The 22821-nt window shown below is 49.6% G+C and overlaps 1 protein-coding gene across 3 annotated transcripts in view; it reads left to right on the top strand.

Moving 5' to 3' along the window:
* The window catches only part of GJC2 (gap junction protein gamma 2), a 133268-nt gene that overhangs the window by 50825 nt on the left and 59622 nt on the right, over positions 1-22821 (top strand). Inside the window, exon 1 of one of the 3 annotated variants that reach the window (XM_032803493.1) lies at positions 7258-7473. The exons of the other annotated variants lie outside the window; for them this stretch is intronic. The gene's annotated coding sequence lies outside the window, so the exon portion shown is untranslated. Of the gene's footprint in view, positions 1-7257; positions 7474-22821 lie in introns of those variants that run through there. 3 annotated transcript variants of the gene reach the window in all.

Consider the following 22821-nt stretch of genomic DNA (forward strand, 5'->3'; position numbering starts at 1 on the left):
ATTGCCCAGGTCCTGGCCACCGGTCCGGGGGGCTCTGCATTTTAATTTAATTTTAAATGAAGCTTCTTAAAACATTTTTAAAACCTTATTTACTGTACATACAACAATAGTTTAGTTATTTATTATAGACTTATAGAAAGAGACCTTCCAAAAACGTTAAAATGCATTACTGGCACGCAAAACCTTAAATCACAGTGAATAAATGAAGACTCGGCACAGCACTTCTGAAAGGTTGCCGCCCCCTGTGTTAGTGGGTAATTCTGCCTGATTGGGTCCAGTGTTTCTAAGGGGAAAGAAGGTGAAAATGGAGCTCTAGCCTTAGCAAATATGAATAGATGCATAACTTAACCTCCTTACTGGTGGTTCCTGCCTGAATCTCTTTGCAGTGATGGAATGTGGGCGGGTTCTTTAAAGAGCTGTCGCACCAGTGAAAGACGATGTGCAGGTGAGGTAGAGCAAGCAGTGCATTTTGGGAATGCATTTCACTTTCGACTCCCATGCCAAGGGGATTATGAGGCACTGATGTAGATAGGTCCATTTGTGTTCCCGGCGAGCCTGATTCTCCACTGCCTTTCCCCTGTGGAACCGCTTCCCCCTGGGCAAAGTGGTGGTAAAATGCTACCCTGCTATCTGGCGGGTGTTTTACATCTACTGCACAGTGACTAAGTGGAGTGTAAATGACTATATCAGGAGGTGCAGAATGAGGCTCACATATGCAGTATTGGCAACTCTCATATTGTTTGAAATTTTTTCATAAAATCCCAATTTTAGGAATCATGTGAACATGATTTCAGCTTTCGTGAAAAAAATATAGTTTCTAAACTTCCTGGTTGCAGAGAAAAGCATGAAAACATGACCCGCTAAAGCCACAAAAACCAAGTCAAATAAAGAGGTCCCTACTGTTTTAAAATCTATTTTAAATAACCTCATGAATTTTAAAATGATTTCATGATTTTTGAGAGTCCGATCCATGATTTTGGAGCTCTTGGGGTGGGCAATTGCATACTTTGAAACACATTAAGTATGTTTTCTCAAGCACTGATTCAGCAAAGAACTTAGTTTTAATACATATCTTGGTGTGGTTTTAGGCTGATTTTTCTCTTTCGCCAGTACAACTCTACTGACTCCGATGGAGTAAATTTCAATTAGCATCAATGTGAAAGGAGAACTGGGCCCATTTAGTAATAACTTTAAAAATAACATAGGGCCATACCCTTAGAGTCATGCTTAGCATCTACTTTATCCTTCCTCAGGGAAAGAGAACAGATCCTCAGTACACCCTAAAGCAAATCCTGGAAGTCTTTATCTTCACAGTACTTAGGCAGAGCAGTGAGTACTATAAATACCCCTGAGTCTCCATTAGAGTTTCATGTCTTTGCCTGTCTCTTTTTCACAAAGCTTAGTAAGAAACAGCCACGTGAAGTGCATGAATCCAACACAGATTGTGTGTAACCAAAATGACTTAGATGGGTGAAAGGAGGGAATTTTCCTTCTGTCTTTGGGATTGGTCCCAGAATGCTTATGCTTTCTAGTTTGTGGGGGTTTTGTGGTTTGTCAGCTCTCTCTCCAAAGCAGAAATGAAAAAAAGATGTGCCCTGGTCCCAGGCTTCTGTTCCAACGGACAAGTTTCTGCTGCATCAAATCATCAGCAGTGAAGAGCGTGCTGTGTATTGGACCAGATCCTGTGTTCTCTGTACATTCAGCCTCCCATTTCAGTTACAGCGTTGGGTCATGCCTGCGTATGCTTGCTTTTTCCTTACTTATTTCAGATTTCTAAAATTCCGCCCTCTGGCTAAGGGCATAGTAACAGAACTGATTAAACACACATGCAAATCTGTCCCTATTCAGAGGCAAAAGAGAGAACAGTCCCTAAAACAGCCAGTCCTTCCCCTCTCCCTTAGCCAGGCATACCCTTTTCACCCATGTGTCCATTTCATCCACTGGGTTTGTCTTTAACCAAGATTGTAAACGCTTTGGGGCAGGACTATCTCACAATCGGGGCCCTCTCCATCCTTTCTTATAACGCTGAAAAAAAGAGATTATGCCTTAAAGATTTTCAAATTGAGTCTGCTGGACTCAGGCGCACTCAGAAATCTGCTGTCTCTCATACACGCAGCAGGCAGTGTGTTCTAGTGGTTAGAAGCACTGGGCTGGAAGTCACAAGGCCTGGCTACTGTTCCTGGCTCTGCCACTGACCTCCTGTGTCACCATGGTCAAATCACTTTGCCTCTGGTTTCCCACCCTTTGTCTGTCTTGTCTGTTTAGACTAGGAACTGTTTGGGGCAGAGACTAGCACAAGGGGTCACCAGTCTCAGCTGAGGCTTGTAACAGGTACCGCAATACAAATTAAAATACACACATGCAAAGTTGAAGTTTCCACAGGTTTCTAAGGAGTCTTTACTGCACACAAAATCCAAGCTCTGACTGCAATCTTCCGACCACACACAAATCAGTCTGACCAGGGTCAGCAGGCACTCGGGACCCAGGTCCTAGGACCCTGCTGGGGGATGGGTTAGAGCTCAAGTCCCACTGTGCCTCTGAGAACCAGGTCCAGCAATTTAAACCCAGTGCAGTGTGGACTTGGAAACATGGAGTTCATGAGCCTGGATTCCACAGACCCAGGTTTATAGTGCGTGTTCACAAACCCGAAAAGGGCCCATGTGATCCATGAGACTCTTTTTTAACCCCTCTGGTGATGGCTAGAAGCTGATGAGTCTGTCATGTTCCTATGTCATCTATAAAACTAACTCCAGCCGTTGCTTATACACACCAGATGTGTTCACCATATGATCCTTTGATGCTCTGACAGGTAGGGTGACCAGATGTCCCGATTTTATAGGGACAGTCTCGATATTTGGGCCTTTTTCTTATATAGGTGCCTACTCTCCCCTCCCCCCCCCCGCTCTCTTGATTTTTCACACTTGTTATCTGGTCACCCTGCTGCCAGGTGTGGCTGGTTAATTTAAATGAGGTATTTTGCACACAGTGCTTCCTAGTGGCTGCATGGCATAATATGGATTAGCATACTACTACGCAGCCCTCTAAGCATTGGCTAACACGGGTGGGTCTTGGAACTCAGGCAGTAGAAGCTCATAGATTAAGATCCAGAGAGCCGAGATTTGCTGCTCGTAGCCCACCCACAATGGAACATGATGCATCCAGATTACAAGTGCTTGTTGTTTACAACTGGATCAAGCCACGTAATTTCTTCTTACAACTGCGTGTTACTGTCCCTAGGAGAGATGCAGCATCTGTGTTGCCAAATACATTTGTGGCCAAAAGGAGCTTTTTGGTGACACGGACCCTAGAAATGAGGGCGCAGTCATCAGATCATTATATACCTCTTGCAAATATATGTAGGACCAGATTTTCAAATGCAGCTACTCAGGGCCGTCCTTAGGCATAGGTAACATAGACAGCTGCGTAGGGCACCTGAAAATTTGGGGCACCACTGGGTCTTAATGTCCACTATCCCTCTTTTCCTATCCCTGTTCTGACCCTTCCTGCAGGCTCCCACAGATGGCTACTCTAGCCTAGTGAGTCTTCCTTTGGAGGAAATCTGGTAGTTAAAAGTGAAAAAACCTCCAGCCTGCCAGACCTATTAACACAACATTGAAACTGTTAAAGAGACATTCAAGGGGTAATAAAGCCATTTAACAGGCATTTGCCAACCCCAAGGTATATACTGACAGGTTTCAGAGTGGTAGTTCTGTTAGTCTGTATCAGCAAAAACAAGGAAAAGTCCTTGTGGTACCTCAGAGACTAATGAATTATTTGGGCATAAGCTTTTGTGGGCTAGAACCCATTTCATCAGATGTCCACAAAAGCTTATGCCCAAATAAATTTTTATACTGTCAATTTCTGACTTTACTGACAAAAACAGTTGTGTATTAATGTAATATTTACACAGAACATGTCAGTCTACAGGACCTTACTTTAAAATTTGCTTTAAAAATATTTCATTAGTGAGCTGGTGAAGATTATAAAATCACATTTCTAAAAAATGCTTGCATAGAGTTTTAGATGCACAATCATCTTTAGCCTTAAATGCATGGATCTTCAGACATACAGTTTTTTAAATAAATCCTTCACAAGACCTCCCTTATCTAAAATACACATTTTAATTACTATAGTTAAAAAAAAAAAAGTGCTTCCAAGTTTTCCTGTCCTTTCTGTCCATCCCTTCACCGCCTCTCCCCCGCCTCCCACTGAGGAGAGCCCTTAAAGGGACAACAGTCCTTCCCTTCCAGATAGCTGGACAAAGAGTTTCCCTTTCTTTACTTCTGACTATCCGATGAACTAGTTTTAAAAGAACCCTTCAGCAAAATCAATACCTTGGTAAGACATAAAATCCTTGTTATACCTAAAATCTTTGGAAACAAACATTTTTTAAAATTGGTGAAATTTCATAACCATGTCTCTTGTTATGGAGATCACACAAAGTAAATTACTGTTCCCTTTTTCTAAAAGCAATGAACATTGTTATGAACACACTAAACCTCTCTGATTAATTTAAAATAATGTCTTTGTTTCAGTGAGTTAAATATATAGTAATCTGGAATGCTGGCTTAAGGTTTGAGTACATTTAAAATATAAATTCAGCTTAGAAATACTGATTAAGAAAAGGTAAAACAGAGAAGAGCTGCATCATGTATTCCATTATATGTAATGTTGTATTCATCAGGACATCTTACTCACCCTTACTACGAAGTTTTTGCAAATAAATCTCTGACAAACTTCAGGGCATATCAAAAAACCTGTGACTGACATTTTTTATTCCCAAATTTTAGTGTTTTTAATTAGGTACTTTCTTTATGTCCATTCTGCATGAGGGAGAGGGTATGGGAGTCTCTGCGGGGAACTGTGACTCTCCACCACCATGAGGCAGGCCAGGCATCTCATTATCTTTTGCTGTCTCGTCCCTCCTCCCCCTCCGCCACCAGGCTGTGAGCTTGGGCTGCCATCCAGCATAGGGGCACCAGTTTAATAATACTGCTTAGGGCCCCATAAATCCTAAGGACAGCCCTGCAGCTACTAATTGTGAGTGCTGGGAGTTCATTTTAACACCACGGGCCACAATTCCAGTTCAAGTCAATGGGAGCTGCAGGTACTTTGTACCTCTCTATATCAGGCCCCTCAAAAAGCTGGGTACCCAGAATTTGAGCGCCCCCCCCCCCAATGTAGTGACTAATCTTGAAACTATTAGCTCAGTTTCTCCATGTTGCACCCACTGAGCCATGTAATTGGCATAGCTGCGTTTGGTGATCCGCAGTGTCTGCTTTCTCTTCATGACAGCTGTGGTTCCTTCCACAGTACAACAGTTTCCAAAAGCTAAAGAGATTTTTCTTTGAATGCAGCCAGGAAGGCAGTCAGTTCTTACAACTGCTTCATGGCCTGGCTTCCGGCAGAAGCAGATTTAATTTGTCATCCAGCGGCCGTCCAAAGCACTGTAAAATCCTCAGACTCCTCCTGCGTAGAGAACAAACAAACCAATGGGAGATTGGCTGAGAGTGCAGGGACTGATTCTCCAGTTACTTACACTTGGGCAGAGTGGGTGTACAGCAATTAGTGTTTTACACCTACTTTGCGCTGGTATAAATGATGACACCACAGTGCCCAGGAATGGAGAATCCACTACCTCTGCAACACTGACCCTGCTTTTCAGTACAGACTTCCTTTGTCTGATGTTATCTGGGCTGGAAACACATGCGAGAGCTCAAGGATGCTATCATGTATTGGCTGAGTTCCTGATCCTGCAACAGGATCCACACAGAGAGAGCTTTATGTTTGCGCAGAGTCCGTTGAAGTTAGTTGGATGCTGTGCAGATGTAAGGATCTAACCGCTGGGATACATTTGCAGGATCAGGGCCATAGTGCATAGGTGATTATGTGGGCCCCAGAGGCTGGCGCATAGAAAGGATATAAACCCTAGTAGTACAGACAGCTGATGGAGATTCTCCTTTAGCCCAGATGGTACAGATGCATGTTTTAGGAACCAAGAGACAAAGTTTCTATCATTACAACTACTGTGATTGATGATTTGTGATGATCCCAGTGCTGGCTGCTGGGGTGAAGCACTGAGATCCCTCTCTGTCAATGCCAAGAGGATAAAACCTGCCCAGCTTAGTTACCTCAAATCTGATGGCCAAATTGCCACATGGCATGAGGCAGCCCCACAGGCAGGACCTGACAGGGATGTAAAGTTTGTTTTCCCCCTATAGAAAGCTACTGGGGAAAAAGGCAGAATTCCCGCTGTAGAACCAATGGAAAGTTGTTCCTCTTCACCAGCTCTGGGGCTCCATGATCCCTCTCTAGATACTGGCCACCCTGGCTCCAGTGCTCAAGTCCTGTCTGCCGACTGCGGAACCGGGACCCACTGGCTATGGCACAGTGCAAAACGAAGCCATGGGAAAGTGAATGGGGCCTCGGTGGGAGCTAGGGCTGGCTGGTCACTTTCGGGTGGCACGTCTGGCCGTCGGAGAATGCCGATAGGGTAACAGTGAAAAGTTTCACAGAAACGTGTCGCCTTTGACCATGACGCGTTTGGAAATGAAAACCAGCCTTTCGATCAGGGCGCTAGGTTCCATTTTGCCCTGTTAAGAACGGGACCGTTTTGATTTTTCCCTCGCTAAATGGGCATTTTGCATTTTGCATTTGACATTGGGCAGTGTAAAACAAAACCAGTGTCAAATCAGAATGAAACATTTGGATGGACCCAAAATACAACTGTTTTTGTGGGTGCGGAACTTTGGTTCACAGAAAATGTCGATGTTTTTTCTTTTCCTTCCAGAATGGAAGAAATTTCAAAATAGTAAAATTCCTCCACAAATGAAAAATCCGGTTCCTGCACAACAGGAAGGTGCTGTGCACCCTTAGTTAGGTGCTTGAATATGCATTTAGGAGCCTAACTTCAGGTCCCTGATTTTTTTTATTTTTTTTTTAAATAACTTGGCCCTACATCCTCAGTTCGACACCGAGATAAGTGGCCTGATTTTTTCTGAGGTACAGAGGGCTCTGTGCTGTAATTGGAGTAATCACATTGTCATTTTTCTGGGTGAATTTCAGACCAGAGTATAACTCTTGGGGGAAATTGGCAAAGGAAAAAAGAACCCTTTGTGTCCGCAGTGGAAAGGAACTTGCAGCACGTCTTCTTGGTGTTTACTCAGTCCGTGAGTCAGCCTTCCCATGCCCCGCTCCTATTGGAGGGATCATCTCTAACAGGAAGCTTTCCCCAGCCAAGCTCCAGCGTTAGAGTCTCCAGGCGTGTGCAGTGGGAAGGGAGATTGATTTGAAGGAGGGGAGGAAAAGAAACAGTTTGAAGATCTGCCTTTGCGGGCTGTTCCTATCTAAGTTCCCTGGCCAGCAGAATCCATGAAGCGAGAAAGTGTATGATTCTTTCCCTGCTGGGAACGAAGATACCAAAGCCAAGAAGGATGGGACGGTTTTGCAGAGCGCTGAGTCCAGGAATTCTCAGTATGTTGATTTTCTTTTCCTAAGCTGCTTTTAGCCTGAAAGTGCTGCTGATTCCTGTACAGGAGCTTTGAAAATTATCCCCCTCTTGAGCCAGCTCTGCCAGTGCTCAGACAATCTCCTATCTTCTGTCTTTATTTTACTTCCTTTTCTCTCTTTTCGGGACATCTGCATGGGAACAGAGGGCCCAATTCTCTATTGCTCTGCACCTTGTGCCATCAATCACACCAGTGCAAAATGCAACCGTTCCAATTTGGTAGCATTTTATATGCACTTTACCCTGGTATAATCAACTCCACAAGGTGCAGGGCATGAGAAATGTGGCCCATTTCTTTGCTGCATAGTGGGTCCTCCAGGTGTAAGTGCTGAGTGCCCCCAACTCCCATAGGCTTTGAGAGTTTGGGGTCTGATCTGGCGTTTTCTGAAGCCAATGGAAAGACTCCTATTGACTTCAAGGGGTTTTGGATCAGGCCCTGGGCCTGGTACTTGTTCCCTCCTAGAAGTCACGACCCCCAGTGACTTCAGACACATCTGGAGATTATGACTTTGCTGATTGCAAGGGAGCTATGGTGACCAGATGTCCCGATTTTACAGGGACAGTCCCAGTATTAGAGGCTTTGTTTTATAAAGTGGCCTATTAACCCCACCCCTTGTCCCGATTTTTCATATTTGCCATCTGGTGACTCTACAAGGGACAAAGAAGCCGCAGGAGTGGTAGGGAGCCCGGATCAGGTAACTCTGGACTATTACCAAACAGGAGGCGAGGCAGACAGAAAGCACCCTCTCTCCGCATCGTTAACAGAATAGTCCCAGGAGGAGGCCCCAGCAGCTCTGTAACATTAGATTTCTGCACCTAGAAATGACAAAGGTGCATCTGGAAGCACTTAGTTTTCAAAGATCTTTTTCTGCTAGCTGGTAACAGCTTGTTGGGTTTGAAACTCTTCCGTCTGAGGAGCAGAGCGCCCCGCGTTGCTGGGAAAGGGGGAGAGAACTGGCTTTTAGCGCTGCTGGGAGGGGTGGGAGGAGACTCTGAGAAGCTACCAAGCGGCCCGGTGCCTCTTGCATGCTGTTGAGCCAGGGGCTGCCCACTGGGACTGGAGTGGGAAGAGTTCAAATTAAATTATAGTGAGATAAAGCCACCTGTCTCTTGAATGAGATCATCCACCTGGAGTCCAGCACACTTAGAATCACAATAACTTTCCTGAGTGTCCCTGTGCAGACAGGGCCTTAGAGAAGCTTTCTGCTGGTCCTTGTGAGGCAGAACATCCTGAGTCACTGGCGTCCTCTGCTTTCTCCATTCAAGCAGCCCATCCCTGTACAGCAAAACACGTAAGCATCTGCTTGACTTTTAAGCTCTTGGGACTTAAGCACAGGGGGTCTGGTGGACAGAGCCTGGGATTCAGAGAACCTGGGCTCTATTCCCAGTTCTGCCACTGCCCTGCTGGCTGACCCTGGGCATGTCGCTGCACTGTTCCGTGCCTCAGTTTCCCCATCCGTAAAATGGGGATAATGATACAACTTTCCTTTGTAAAGCACTTGGAGATTCATCGGCAAACCGAGCTAGGGGATATTATTTGTTATAAAAGTTAAGCATGTCCTTAAGTGTTTTGCTGAACTAGAGCCTGTAATTGTCTCTAGCAGAGAAGCCTACATGACTGCTTAAGGAAGCAGCTTGTTTTCCCCCCTTGAATAACATGATTCATGTGATGGCTGCTCTGCACAATTTCACCTCTTCCTGTACAAAGAGCTGTTCCTTGTGGGTCCTGTGAGATAATAAAGTGCAGCTGTGACTGGGCGGCTTGAAAGAAGCAGCCCCCAAAAACTGGCCATTCCTGTGTTTGAAAGTGGTGGACAGATCCCTCCAACGTGGCCTTAAAGACAATGGGCCAGATGCACAGCTGGCATAAATCGATATTGCTCCACTGACTTCCGTGGCGCGATGCTGATTTACCCCAGGCAAGGAGCTGGCCCAGTCCAGGTGTGCTGTGTAACATCTTCCAGACGCAGGGATGGGCCTTGGCCGGCCAGCCCTCTGCACACCCCATTTCTGCTGGGAGTGTCGTGTGTTGGGGGTGTTGCTGGAGCTGGTATCCCAGAGCAGTGTGTGTGTGCACCACAGAATGCAGTGACAGAGCTCAGTGGGAGAGGGGATTTCAGAGGTGCAGACACTGGTGGGGGTGGGGAAGAGGTGTATTCAGGTGGAAGTGAGTTGAAAGGGAAAGTGGATGATCAAAAGGGAAAATCCACTTGCGGCCTGGGGACCCTGCAAGGAGGGCCTTTGGATCCTTTCATCAGACTCTTGCTCTCTCCTACACCATGGATGAAGCTGGAGGTTCAGCTTCCAAACCGTGGGGACCTCTCACCATGTTCTGTGCAGATCTTGCAGCTCCACCATGCAGAAGGCTTTTGCCTCACCGCTGGTTCCTTGGACTCTCCAGCTCTGTTACAGTGCAGTTATGGTGCCCCCTGCTCTGGCCTCCTCTGCCTCCCTCTGCGGAGGACCCACCACTGCTACTGCCTTCAGTAGGCCCCATTTTGCCCACGGGTGTCAGTGTTTGGAGCTGTAATTAGAGGTCGGGAGGTCCTGGAGCCTGAGGCCATCAGAACGGCCATTAGCAAGTGGACCTGTTTAAAGAGGCTCTTCTGTGGAAATGATGAGACACCGCAGACCATGTGAGCTAGTGTTGCTCCGTAGCACAAAGCCCATCCAGAAACCCTGTGGATTTCATTTCCCCTGGCAGAATATTTTTAAGAATTCTGCACTTTACAATCAATGTGGGAATCGAAGTGCCCCAGTGAGTGTGTGTCATAAACAGATAGCTAAGGGTTGTTTCTTTTACCTGTAAAAGGTTAACAAAGGGAACCAAACACCTGACCAGAGGACCAATCAGGAAACCGGATTTTTCAAAGCTCAGGGAGGGAATTTTTGGGTGTGTGTCCTTTGTCTGTGTCTCTGTTGCTCTCTCGGCTCTGAGAGTGATCTCTCTATCTCCAGGCTTTCTAATCTTCTGTTTCCCAGTTGTAAGTACAGGTATAAGACAATATAGGTTTTTATATTGTTTTTGTATTTACATGTGTGTAGTTTGCTGGAATGTTTTAAATTGTATTTCTTTTTGGATAAGGCTGTTTATTCATTTTTCTTTTAAGCCATTAACCCTGTATATTGTCACCTTGATACAGAGACCATTTTTATGTCTTTTTCTTTCTTTTTATATAAAGCTTTCTTTTTAAGACCTGTTGGATTTTTTCCTAGTGGGGGCTCAAGGGGATTGAGCCTGCAGCTCACCAGGGAATTGGTGGGAGGGAAAAGAAGGAGGGGGGAAGGTAAATTGTCCTCTCTGTTTTGTAATTCAAGGAGTTTAAGTACAGTAATCTTCCAGGGTAACCCATGGAGGGGAAGCCTGGGAGGAGGTAAAGAGGGAGAAGGGAAGTGGGTTATTTCCCTTTGTTGTGAGACTCAGGGCATCTGAGTCTTGGGGTCCCCCAGGGAAGGTTTTGGGGAGACCAGAGTGAAGCAGGCACTGGAATTCCTGTGTGGTGGCAGCGATATCAGATCTAAGCTGGTAATTAAGCTTGGAGGTTTCATGCTAGCATCTTATGTTCTGAACTCTAAGATTCAGATCTGAGTAGGAAAACTATGACAGTGTGATTGCTCACAAATGTGTCATCTCCCTTGCACTAGGGTAAGACAGAGGAAACTCAGTTGAATTGAGCTGCACTGAGGCAAAACCCAGCAGAGGTCAGAATCAGTCCCAGATCCTGGAGTTGGATCCACGAGTGGATCCTTTTCCCCATTCTGAGCCCCACTGAAAGCAATGGGCCAGATCCCCAGCTGGTGTATGAACTGGTGTAACTCCATGGAGTTGCGCTGAGTTCCACCACCTGCAGATCTGCCCCACTGGCTTCACTGAGGCTCTATCCAGACACAGAGGGTGACCCACAGGCATCCAACTTGAGATCAGGACCAATGAATGTATTTAGGGCCTGATCTTGAGACATGTTGAGCAGTCACAAAGCCGTGAGCAACTCTCAAAAACTGTCCCTTGGAATCTGCCCCATCTGTGCCTTGCTCTCTGGAGAGGTGGTAAGCATGCACATATACAAACGTGCATATCATAAAGTAAAATAAGTCCATGTTTCCCACAAGTGTCCCGTGTTGTCCTCTCTAATGTGAGATAGTGGAAAAACTCAGCCCGAAGATGGCCAGGTTTATGGAGTGCGTAACCATGACATTTCCTAAAGCTACAATGCTTTTTTTTCCTTCAGTCATGAATTTTTTTCCTTGTAGGACTCAGCTTATGCTTTGCATTTTTAAGCAGTAAGGAATGTGTATTAGAAACAGTCATCTGTAAAGAATCCAGAGATCAGAGCTCATGCAATGTGTTACAGTAGGAGATACCACTTCCTAGCTTGTTCCTCTAACCCTCCTGGAAAAGATCTATAGAATTTAATAGAAAATAATACCTTTTTGCAGGTTTCTTTTATTAATAATAGTTTTTATAGAGCATTTTTCATCAGTAGATATCAAAGTACTTTGTTGTGGAGTTAAGTATTGTCATCCCAATTTACACATGGGGAAACTGAGGCACAGAGCAGTGATGTGACTTGTCCAAGTCACCCAGGAGGCTAGTGGCAGAGACAGGAATACAGCCAAGATCTCCTGAGTCCCCGTCCAGTGCTCTACCCACTAGATCACACTGCCTCCTTTTAAAAGAACGTATAGGATTCAGAGAAAATTCTACCCTGGCTATAGGATTCTTTAGGATGGCTCCCAAAATCTATAGACAGAATCTCATTCTTTATTATATTTTTCATTCTCTGTTCAATTCTATAGGAGTTTAGAGTTGATTCTTTAGACCCTATTACATTTCTATAGAACCCTGTTGGTTACACGCCAATTAAAGGATTCCTTTCCTTAAAGGAAGTTTTATTAGCAGACATTGTCTTTGGAAGGGATGATGTGACTTTTCAGTTATGTATTAGAGACCTGATCCAGGAGTTTAATGAGCTTTGGATCAGATTCTTGCAACCTATATTTAAAGAAGTAATGTGGTCCTGTTGTGCACAGAACAGATACACCTCTACCCTGATATAATGCGACCTGCTATAACACAAATTCAGATACAACACAGTAAAGCAGTGCTCTGGTGGGGCGGGGCTGCACTCTCAGGTGGATCAAAGCAAGTTCACTATAACGCGGTGTGACAAAGTTCCTCCTCCACCTTGGTGGGTCCTGCGCTTATTGGCAGACTTGTTCACCTCAGTGATCTTCCCTTCTTGTGGAACCCACAGTCTGAGTCAGCTCCTCCTGTGACTGATCAGGAGTTGGGAAGTTTGGGGGGAACCCAGGCCCGCCCTCTACTCCGGGTTCCAGCCCAGGGCCCTGTGGATCGCAGCTGTCTATAGTGCCTCCTGTAACAGCTGCATGACAGCTACAACTCCCTGGGCTACTTCCCCATGGCCTCCTCCAAACACCTTCTTTATTCACTCACCACAGGACTTCCTCCTGGTGTCTGATAATTCTTGTCCTCCTCAATCCTCCAGCAATTCATCTCCTTCAGGTCTTAGCTGCTGACAATCTCCTCTACACACACTCCTTTTCTCTAGCTCCTCCTGTGCGATTGGAGTGAGCTCCTTTTTTTAAAGCCAGGGTGCCCCTGATTTAGCCTGCCTTGATTGGCTGCAGGTGTTCTAAATTAAAGTAGCTACTCTACTGCCTTCTAGAAAGATCTTAATTGGCTCCAGGCTGCCTTGATTTCCGGAGCAACTGCCATTGTACCAGGAAGGTACTAGGATTTGTTTAGCTGGGGCTAACATGCCCGACATCGGGCCCGGAGAGGTTTGCGGTTTTTATCAGCAGGCTGCCGCCTCCTCGGCTCCCTGATCCTGTTGTAGTGGTCTTGGGAGGGATTCAACACCACCCTCGAGAACGGGACGCTCGGGACCGAGCAGTGCCGGCCGCCACGGACGTCCTCCGGGGATTGTCGAACGCCACTCCCTGGTGGACGGTCTGGCGCGACCACCACCCGGACGATGTTTCGACGTTCACCTTCATCCGGGTGGAGGCCCTCATCGTGCCACTCCCGGCTGGACCGCATTTATCTATCACGTTTCCACCTTTTCCGGTGCCACTCCTCCGGCGGTTCGGCGGCCCCCTTTTCGGATCACCATCTTGCCACTGTGACAGCCTCTCTCTGCGCGGAGAGGCCAGGGCCGGGCCTATTGGCACTTCAATAATAGTTGCTGGAGTGCGGGCTTCGTGGCATCCTTCCGGGATTCTGGCTGGCCTGGCGAGGGCAGCGGCGTGCCTTCCTCGGCTCGCGCGTGGTGGTGTGGGATCTGGGGGAAGGTGCGCGCTCCGGCTTTTTCTGCCGTGGCTACAGCCGTGGGCGCCAAGCCGGCGGAGGTATGCGGCCATGAGGCAGCTGGAGCGGGAGGTCTTGGAGTGGAGCAGGCGTCTGGCGCCAGCCCGAGGTCCATCCCTTGGGAGATCCGGAGAAGCGGGGGGAGCTCCGAGCCCTCGAGACCATCGCAGCCCAGGGAGTTTTGTTCGATCCCGCCCATCCGCCTCCTTCGGGAGATGGACCGCGCGCCCGCTTCTTTCTACGCCCCTGGAGAAAGGAGGGGCGGCCAAGAAAACGTTCACCTGACCTCCTGGCGGAGGACGGACCCCCTCACGGACCCGACGGCAGATGTCGTTGGGAGGGCCAGGGCGCTTCTACGCGGCCCTTTTCTCCCGGATCTGACCGATCCTAACGCCTGCAGAGTGCTCTGGACGGGCTCCGCGTCAGCTACGTCGCGACCCGGGACCGGCTTTAGAAGCTGCCTCTCACTCTTGGCCGAGTTCTCGAAGCCCTCCGTCGCATTGCCCACCATAATCTCCGGGCATGGCGCGCTGACTGTGGAGTATTCTACCGCGTGTTCTGGGAACTGTTCTCGGCCAGACTGGTCACCGTCTCGGGCCGAGTCTGCAGAGCGGGGTCCTCCCTCTCTCGTGCAGCGCGAGCCGTGCTCGCCTTATTGCCCCCAAAGGTAGGAGTGGGACCTCCGCGGAAACCTTACGATTCTGGCGTTAATTTTGCTGGTCTTGTTTGGCTCGTCCCATCTCGCTCCTCTTAGCCAGACACCTACCAAAATCATTGCGAAAGGCCCATTGCTCGCTTGCGTGCGTCTAGGGGTCCGTGCATTTGGCGACGTGGGGCTCCCATTTCCAGACCAGAACCGTAACCGTTCCCGAGCCGCACCTTATCTTGATAACTTGTATTGTTGTCCGGGCCACCTTCTGGTTTATGAGGGATTAGGTGTGGAAGGGTATGTGTTCTGGCTCGTTCGCCTTTGTCCCTGGCTCCAGGGAGAAGGCATTCGGACAGGATCAGATCACTGGGTACGTTCTACTGGTGTATCTCTGCCGAATAGCGTTCGGTTTCGGACCCCCGTTTTTGTGGTTTCTCCAGGTGCTGTACGCTTCTGCGGAGTATTGAAGTTGTCTGGTCTCAGGCTCACGTGACCCCTGATCCAAGTCGCGTCCAGCTGGGGTAGGCGGGGTAGTGGGGGATGCTGGCGGAGCACTCGAATTGCGGCAGTCGGTTGTGCCCGCCTCGTCGGGCCAGCTGTACGCTGGCGATCGAGCCCTTCCTCTGTGTCATCCGCGACGAGGTTAGACCGGAGGTTGTGTGCTTCGGGAGCCGGAGAGCTTGCCGGCTGGGGTCCTGTCGGCGTACGTGACGAGTGTGCTCTCGTGGTCAGGACCCGGGCGACTTGGCGCGGATGGAGGCTTGCCAGGCGTGTATCGGCGGCCTCCTCCGCCCGGGGGTTAACTGGGGTCAAGAGCTCTGGCCTGGTGGTCGGACGGGTGGCAGGCGAGCTCCCTCCCACCCGCGCTTCAGGCCATCCGGTGGAGAGCGGCGGGTCCGCTGCTCTATCTCAGCGTTTACCTCTCTGCACGCATCCGTCTCCGCCGGAGAACTGGCACAGTTGAGGGACGGGTGCGGGGGGCGGCTCCGGATGGGACGGACTGCTCCGGTGCCTCTCCCTTCGGGGGGGCACTGGTGCTTAATCAACTGCGTCCTGTCCATGGCTCTAGTGTACGGCTCAAACCCTGGGGTCCCGGCCCCGGATTTCCTGAACCAACCTCCGCGACGACGATTCTGGAGTTCTTTTGGCCAGGGAGACGCACTGGGTCTCTGCAGGGTCCCTCCACCTGCTCGGAGGAAGGGGGCAGGGCCTGACATGGTGCCTTCGCACTCAGAGGTCCGGTGTCTTCCGCCTCCAGGCGCCTGCAAGGGCTCCTGTTATGGTGCAGTAGTCGGCGTGGAGCGTACTGGCGCCCGCCTTCCTCCGCCGCTTTCTGGGGCTCCATACGACGGCAGCTCTTTTATCTCCATCCGGAGGTCTTTCCGCGAGACGTCTCCGGGCTGCCCTTTCTACCAAAGACCTCTCTGGACCTGGAAGCTCTTTCTGCGACCAGGTCCGTGTGGCGGCCACCGTGGGGGCGACCTCCTCGCGGAGCCCCTGCTACACAATCCCAGCTTCGTGTGCAGGTGACGAGAGTCCCCCGTTTGGTGCGCCGGAGGCTGGTTCTTTGGCGGGAGTCACCGGGTCGGGAGACCTCCTGGACTACGACCGGGGAGATTGGTCTGGATCCCTGATGCTCGCCGCGGCGCATGGGGCTCTCCAGATCTCATCTCCCAGGCGCGTACTTCAGGAGTGTAAGGGCCGCTTTGCTCCTTGTGCTCGGGCTTACCTCGACCGGGTCCTACGAGGTGGCACGCCCCGCCACCCTCCACCCCAGGCCCCATGGACATTTTTATAGGGCCCCTGCCCCGTGGACCAATCGGCCCCCTCACCCTTTCTCTGCAAGCGGCTGCACGATGTGCAGCCGGTTCTGTTCCAGACCGCGCCCGGAACATCTGTACACGCTCGTGCTCCCACTCTTCACTACCTCACCCTCCGGTCCCGCCCCAGATACCAATGGCGGGACCTCCTGCCACCTCTCGAGGGTGAGAAGCCCCGGTGGGCCAGCTTGTACTTGCCCTGTCCCGCGGCCTGCTGGGGATGTCAGTTGGCGGCTCCTTCATGGGGCCGTGAGCACGGGTGTGTACTTTGGCGCGGTTCACCCCTGTCCCCGACACCTGCCCTTTTCTGTGGCGGAGGAGACCTTGGCGCACGTTACTTGGAGTGCGCCAGTTGCAGCCCTGTTCCGGCTCCTCCTGATATCTTTTTGCGTTTCTGGTTGCACTTTTCCCCTCCCTTTTTATCTATGCACTCCCATCTGTGCCCCACAAAGTCGCGGATTCCTTTCAACTTCCTCTTGGCCCTGGCCAAATTAGCCATCTACAACACCAGGGAGAGGAGGTTGGCCGACGGGATTTCCTGCGACTGTAGGGCCTATTTCCGTTCCTCCGTCTGTTCACGCATCCGGGCGGAGTTCCTCTGGGCGGCGTCCACTGGCTCCCTTGACACTTTTGAGGAGCAGTGGGCGTTGTCCGGGGTTCTCTGCTCGGTGTCCCCATCCGGTTCCCTTAGTTTAGCCCTGTGACCTCACTCCTGATCCTGTTTTTTTCATTCGTTGTCCCCCGGACTCACTTGGTATCCTAGACCTGTGGATCCTCCCTTTAGGCTGGGGGGAGGTCCTTTAGAAGTGGGCGGGCTTCGCCCGCCCGCCCCTGGGATGCCAATAGGCTAACATACCTGTTTCTCAGTACTTTACTGTAGCCATCTGGCTTTGCCCCATCACAGCGGTTTCACCTATAACGCATTAAGGTTTTTTGGCTCCTGAGGACAGCGTTATATCAGGGTAGAGGTGTATCATGTGTTTCTTTCCTTGTAATATGTGATCACTGCTATGAGGCACTGCCTAAGGGAGTGAATTGCTCAGGGAGACAAATTGTGGGTTTAAAAACATTTAATTAATCTCTAGGTCACTGGTGCAAACCCATGTCGTGTTGGCAGTAATTGAAGTCTGTCTCCAGCCGAAGGGTGTTCATTGATTACCATTCAGTGAGATGATGGACCTCTATTCCATTTCTGGCAGACAAGTAGCTATCTTAAACCCTCTGGCTCCCTTGGGCTCTAGTGCAGGTGTTGGAGATCGGAGCTTGTACAACTTATTACAGTAGGAGACCACTTCTGAACTGGTCGCTTTAGCCCTCATGGAAAAGACCTACATAATTTAATAGAAAAAATACCTTTTCCGTAAGTTTTTTTTTATTGACTATGCTAGTTTTTTGCATAGCACTTTTCTTCAGTAGATCTCAGAGCACTTTGTAGTGGCATTAGATATTGTCATCCTCGTTTATAGATGGGGAAACTGAGGCACAGGGCAGTGACGCGAAGAAAAGTAAAGTAGAAGTTGCAGATACTTATAGGTGTGTATGTGGCCCCTATTCATGTAGTGTCCAAGCCCCTCGCAATCCTAGTGTAATGAGCACTTCTCCTCCCATCCTGACTGAGCCTGGACTACCCAAGAGAGGATCCATTCAGGTCAGAGTTGAGACTCTTTGGCAGGGCATCAGGGTGAAGATTACACTGCTATCTCTGGTTCTGTACATATTTTCCACACCCCAGGGCCATCAGTCCAGCATCTCCCCCCAGTGCTATGAATTCACTTTAAGGGGAAAATGAGAGAAATCTAAATGTGGACCATATCGTTGCCTTGGGGCATATGTCTAAGACAACTCTGGTCTGATGGGAGGTGCATGCATATGTACATTAGGGCCAGAAGCTGGATTTGCATCGAGTCCAGAGAGATTGTAGTTGTCAGAAATGACTTCTTGGGTCCTCCAGAGAGCCAGGCTTCCTGCCTCTTGCAGTGCATTTCCCTGAGTATTTCCACCTTTTTTTGAACCTTAGTAATCTCTCCTGGTGCCTTAGCAGTGAGAACTCGTAGGTATTTCCATAGAGTGAATCTGGATTCTTTCCATGTTTAGGCATTTCTCCTCCTCCTTTCACTGCTCCCAGACAGTCCGAGTGAATAATCCACCTCCTTCCTGGCCATTAGAACTTTGGAAGCACTGAGCCATTCTTTCCGGAACACTTTGGTGACACACTACTGTGGATTTTAAATCCCACATTAGCTTCGTGCCACGTCTTGGGAACAGGCAGCCGGCCCATTTCACTGCAGCCCAAACTGTGCTGCTGTGGCAACCTGCCAGGAGCCTGAGGCCTGACAGGCATGAGTGAGTGGAGCCAGATGGCAGCCATCCTCTTTAATGTAGAGGGGTTGCCCCTGGAGATCTCAGGACCTATCTTACAATGCTTGGTCTTGAGCTGAGCAGCCGGCAAAAGGAATACAGTGAGAGGTGCCTGCCTCACAGGTGCTGTAGCCTTTCTTAGATGATCGTAAAGCACCTTTGAAGACGAAGAAGGCAGTACTCTGGTGAAGTGAAGTGCTGTGATTGTGATGCTTGAAGGTTATAGTCTGAAGCTGAGCCGACATGGGCCTTGATTCAGCCCAGCACTTACGTAAACAGTTTCATAGATCTGAGGGACAGCAGGGACCATTAGAACCTTTAGTATGTCCTCCTGCATAACACAGGACAGAGAGTTGGATCCAGTTACTCCTGCATCAAGACCAATAACTTGTGTTTCACCAAATTATATCTCCCAGCAAGGCATCCAGTCTCGATCTGAATGCATCAAGAGATGGAGAAGCCACCACTCCCCTTGGCAGGGCCGGCCCTGACTCTTTTGCTGCCCCAAGCAGCAAAGCAGGGGGGAAAAAAAAAAAAAACCTGCGGCGCGACTGGAACGGCAAAGCAGGGGAGGGAAAAAAACCTTTGGGGTGGCCGGAGCCAGGGTGCAGGGGGACTCCTTGTGCTGCAGACATGCCCCAGCTAGCTGGGGGAAGGGAGCGGGAGGAGAGAGAGAAGGGGGGTGACCAGGGCTTCAGCGGGGTGCTCGGCACACAGCCCTGACTGCCGTGCAGCCTGCTGGGAGGGCTCCGTCCCACTCCAGTTGGTGGGGAGGGAAGGACGTGTGCTGCCGGGCTTGTTGCAGACCTGGCACCGGCTGGGGCAGACGGAGTGTGCAGCCCGCTCCCAGCAGGGCGCTCCCTTCCTCTGCACCACCGCCCCCTACAGAGTGGCCAGATCGGTGAACCAAAAAAAAAAAAGCGGCTGTGCCGTCCTAGGATTGGGCGGAATGCTGCCCCGTAGAACCTGCCGCCCCAAGCACGAGCTTGCTTGGCTCGTGCCTGGAGCCGGCCCTGTCCCTTGGTAGTCACTTCAATGGTTAATCACCCTCTCTGTAATCAAGTTTGTGCTTATTTAAGTACCTGTTTGAATCCCTCCCTATTCAGGGCTTAAGCGCATGCTTATGAGCTGTGCTGAACAGAGATGGCCTTAAGCATGTGCTTAAAACTAAGCATACACTTAAGTGCTTTGTGGAGCTGGGAGCTTGGTGGGGGGGAAACACGAACATTTCCCAGAGTTGCTGCTGTGGTCTAAATGGAGTTGCAACTTACACCCACCGGTGAGGACGTGTAACTTAAATGCTGGGTGGGTGGTTAGGAGGGCGCAGCAGGGCCTAGCAAGGGGCCACAGCAGAGTGAGTCAGTCCTGGGGAGCAGTGTGGAAGAAGGCACGTGGGAGGAGATGAAGAGATTGGTCCCTGTCTCGGGCTGTGCCCTGGGGCACTATGTAAGCTACAATTGCTCCTTCCATTCCAATGCAGGGCCCTGTCTGACCTGTCCTACGTGGACAGCCCTCTGCATGCCACCGACACCCGTCTATTGCCAAGTGAGTGCAGTGGCCTCTAGGTGCAAAGAAACCACCCAGCTGACATGCTAGGAATACAAGCAAGGGGGACATAGGGACTGGTCAGAGAAGACTCATGGCTTGGCACCTGGCTTGTGATGCCACTACTTGAACCAGAGGGCAAGCAGACAGGAGAGGGCCAGAGACTGAGCAGGGTTGGGTGAGCGCAGGACTCTGAGGTTATGTCTATACTGCAATTAGACACCCGCGTCTGGCCTGTGCCAGCTGACTTGGGCTCACCGGGCTGTTTAATTGCAGTGTAGAATTGGGGCTCGGGCTGCAGCACAAACTCTGGGACCCTCCCACCTTTCAGGGTCCTAGAGTCTAGGCTCAAGCCTGAGCCCAAACACCTGTAGCACGTTAAACAGTCCCTGAGCCCGAGCTCCAGGAGCCCAAGTCAGCTGGCATGGGCCAGCTGTGGGTTTTAGCTGTGCCCTGAGAGAGCTGTCAGCCCTTTGCCAGGAGCCCTTACGGGAGCTGTTGGCTGTTTAGCCAGGAGAGGGAGCTGCTATTAGTGGATCTGTCAGCTGTTTGATAGTGGGCTGGGGGGCCCCTGCCTGTGTAACCCACACACCCCCTGGGTGTGGTGTCCTGTCCCTTCTAGTGGCACCAAGACACGAGAGAGAGAGAGAGATTAATGAGTCTGCTCTACAGCCTTAGCTAAAGGCCATATGGCTTTTAGCTCATGCATTAGCTCCAGAGATCCTAGGTTCAATCCTGCCTATCAACGACTAGGGTCTGTCGGTGTTACAGGTGGGCATGGAGCCATGTGATGTGCATTTCACAGCAGCCCTAACTGCAGCCTGCATAGACACTGCATTAGGTGATGGCAGACACCAGCAGCACCCTGTGTCATGAAGTCCAGTTCCCAGTGTGTACAAGGCAGCACAGCTATCCCCATCCACAGGCACACAATGTGCTACGCAGAACAAGTCGAAATCCTGGGCCTGTTAAAGTCAATGGCAAAATTCCTATTTGACCCCAGGGAGCCCCTGCAATATCCACTTAAAACCAGTGGGAGTTAGAGGTGCTCACCCCATGAGGATTTGACCCTATGTGGATAGTCCTAGGATAATTGCTCTGCCCTGGGAAATAAATTAGCATCTGGTTTAATGTTGTTGGAGCTGCTGGAAAGGATAGGTGGGTGGGGAACTGGGGAACATTTTCAGGAATATTTTCTCCTGGAATTTGAAAATTTTCAACCAGCTCTAAATATTTCATGTCCTTCATAATTTCCAACGGGACACTTAGAGGCAAACCTAAAAACTTTGCAATGGCTCCAGCATTGCCTGATTCAGCCTGGCGCTGAGCACCTCCTGAGGAAGACACAAAATGGCAGCTGCTCCCTTAGCCATCCAGGAAGTGACTCAGGGCCCTCATGCTTCAGGCCCGTGGGTCTCACTCCGGCACTCAGTGAAGTAAATTGAAAGACTCGCCCATGGATTTCAGGACCTTACTGGCCATTTGCCTGGCTAAGGATATAGACGCTGCAATCTCGTGCCCCCGCTCATTGGAGGCTGGTGACATCTGGAAGAGAGAAGGGTAAAGTTGCACCTGGAGTGAGTTTACAGTAATGTAAAAGATGATTAATTGTCTGCCTCCTCCCCATCCCCCCAAGCAGTCTCCACTGATCTCACAGACTTTATAACAGCAGGCACTGGGGTGAGATATGCAAAGAGTCTTAACTCTTCTGGCAAACTCATAAAATCATCCGCTAGCTGAACAAAACATAAAAAGCACGAGGGAGCTGCAGGTTCTGCCCTGACCAGAGATGGATGGCAGGGGCGTGATTTGACTCTCCAGTGTACATTCCGGGATGCAGAAATGGGCTTTGCACTCACTGTGGATCGAAACCAGCCTAGAGCAGTGAGGAAGTAAAATGACACCGCTGCCCGAGCAAAGGGAAGCAAGGAGGCCTCCCTGGGATTCCTAGGTAGATGGGTGCTGTTCCAGAGCACCAGAGTGGAGGCTTCATTCTCATTTAACCCCAAATTACCACTAGATGGGGCACTCTCCTCCCCTAAAAAGAGGAGCACCGTTAAAAAACTTCCCTTGTGCAAAGCTACTTCAGTGAATCCAATTTAACAGGGCTGGGGTGAGTCATGGAGGGAAAGGGGCATTTTAATGACGTGACAACTGTGCTTTATAATTTTGCAAGCTACCAAATGTACTTTTAGAACATGCGTTCTTAGGTGGTTTTCAAAAAGACGAAAAAGCAAGGCAATAGATAGCCATCCAGACTGTGTCTCTATTAAACCGACTACATCTTAATTGTAGGAGAGCTGGACGACTGAATAATGTATTCAAGGCCAGATAGTCAAAATAACTCTGCTCCCAAGAGCTCCTTGTAGGTACATATATAAGTGGATGAATTTTCAAGAGCCCCTGACTCTCAGTTACCCATTAGTGAACTTACCTGATTTTCAGCAACCAGCACTCAGCGTCTCCCATTGTTCTTCCACTTGTAAATCTGGCCCTCAATGAATTTAGCTCTTTTTTCTGTTCATAAATTGCTCTCGGACAGGCTGTGATTTTCATTACGTTCTTGCTCCTTTGGAATTTTTCAGCCTGGCGTGCACCTCGCCATACACACTGA

This window comes from Chelonoidis abingdonii, chromosome 2, assembly GCF_003597395.2.
Source record: "Chelonoidis abingdonii isolate Lonesome George chromosome 2, CheloAbing_2.0, whole genome shotgun sequence".
Lineage (NCBI taxonomy): Eukaryota > Metazoa > Chordata > Testudines > Testudinidae > Chelonoidis > Chelonoidis abingdonii.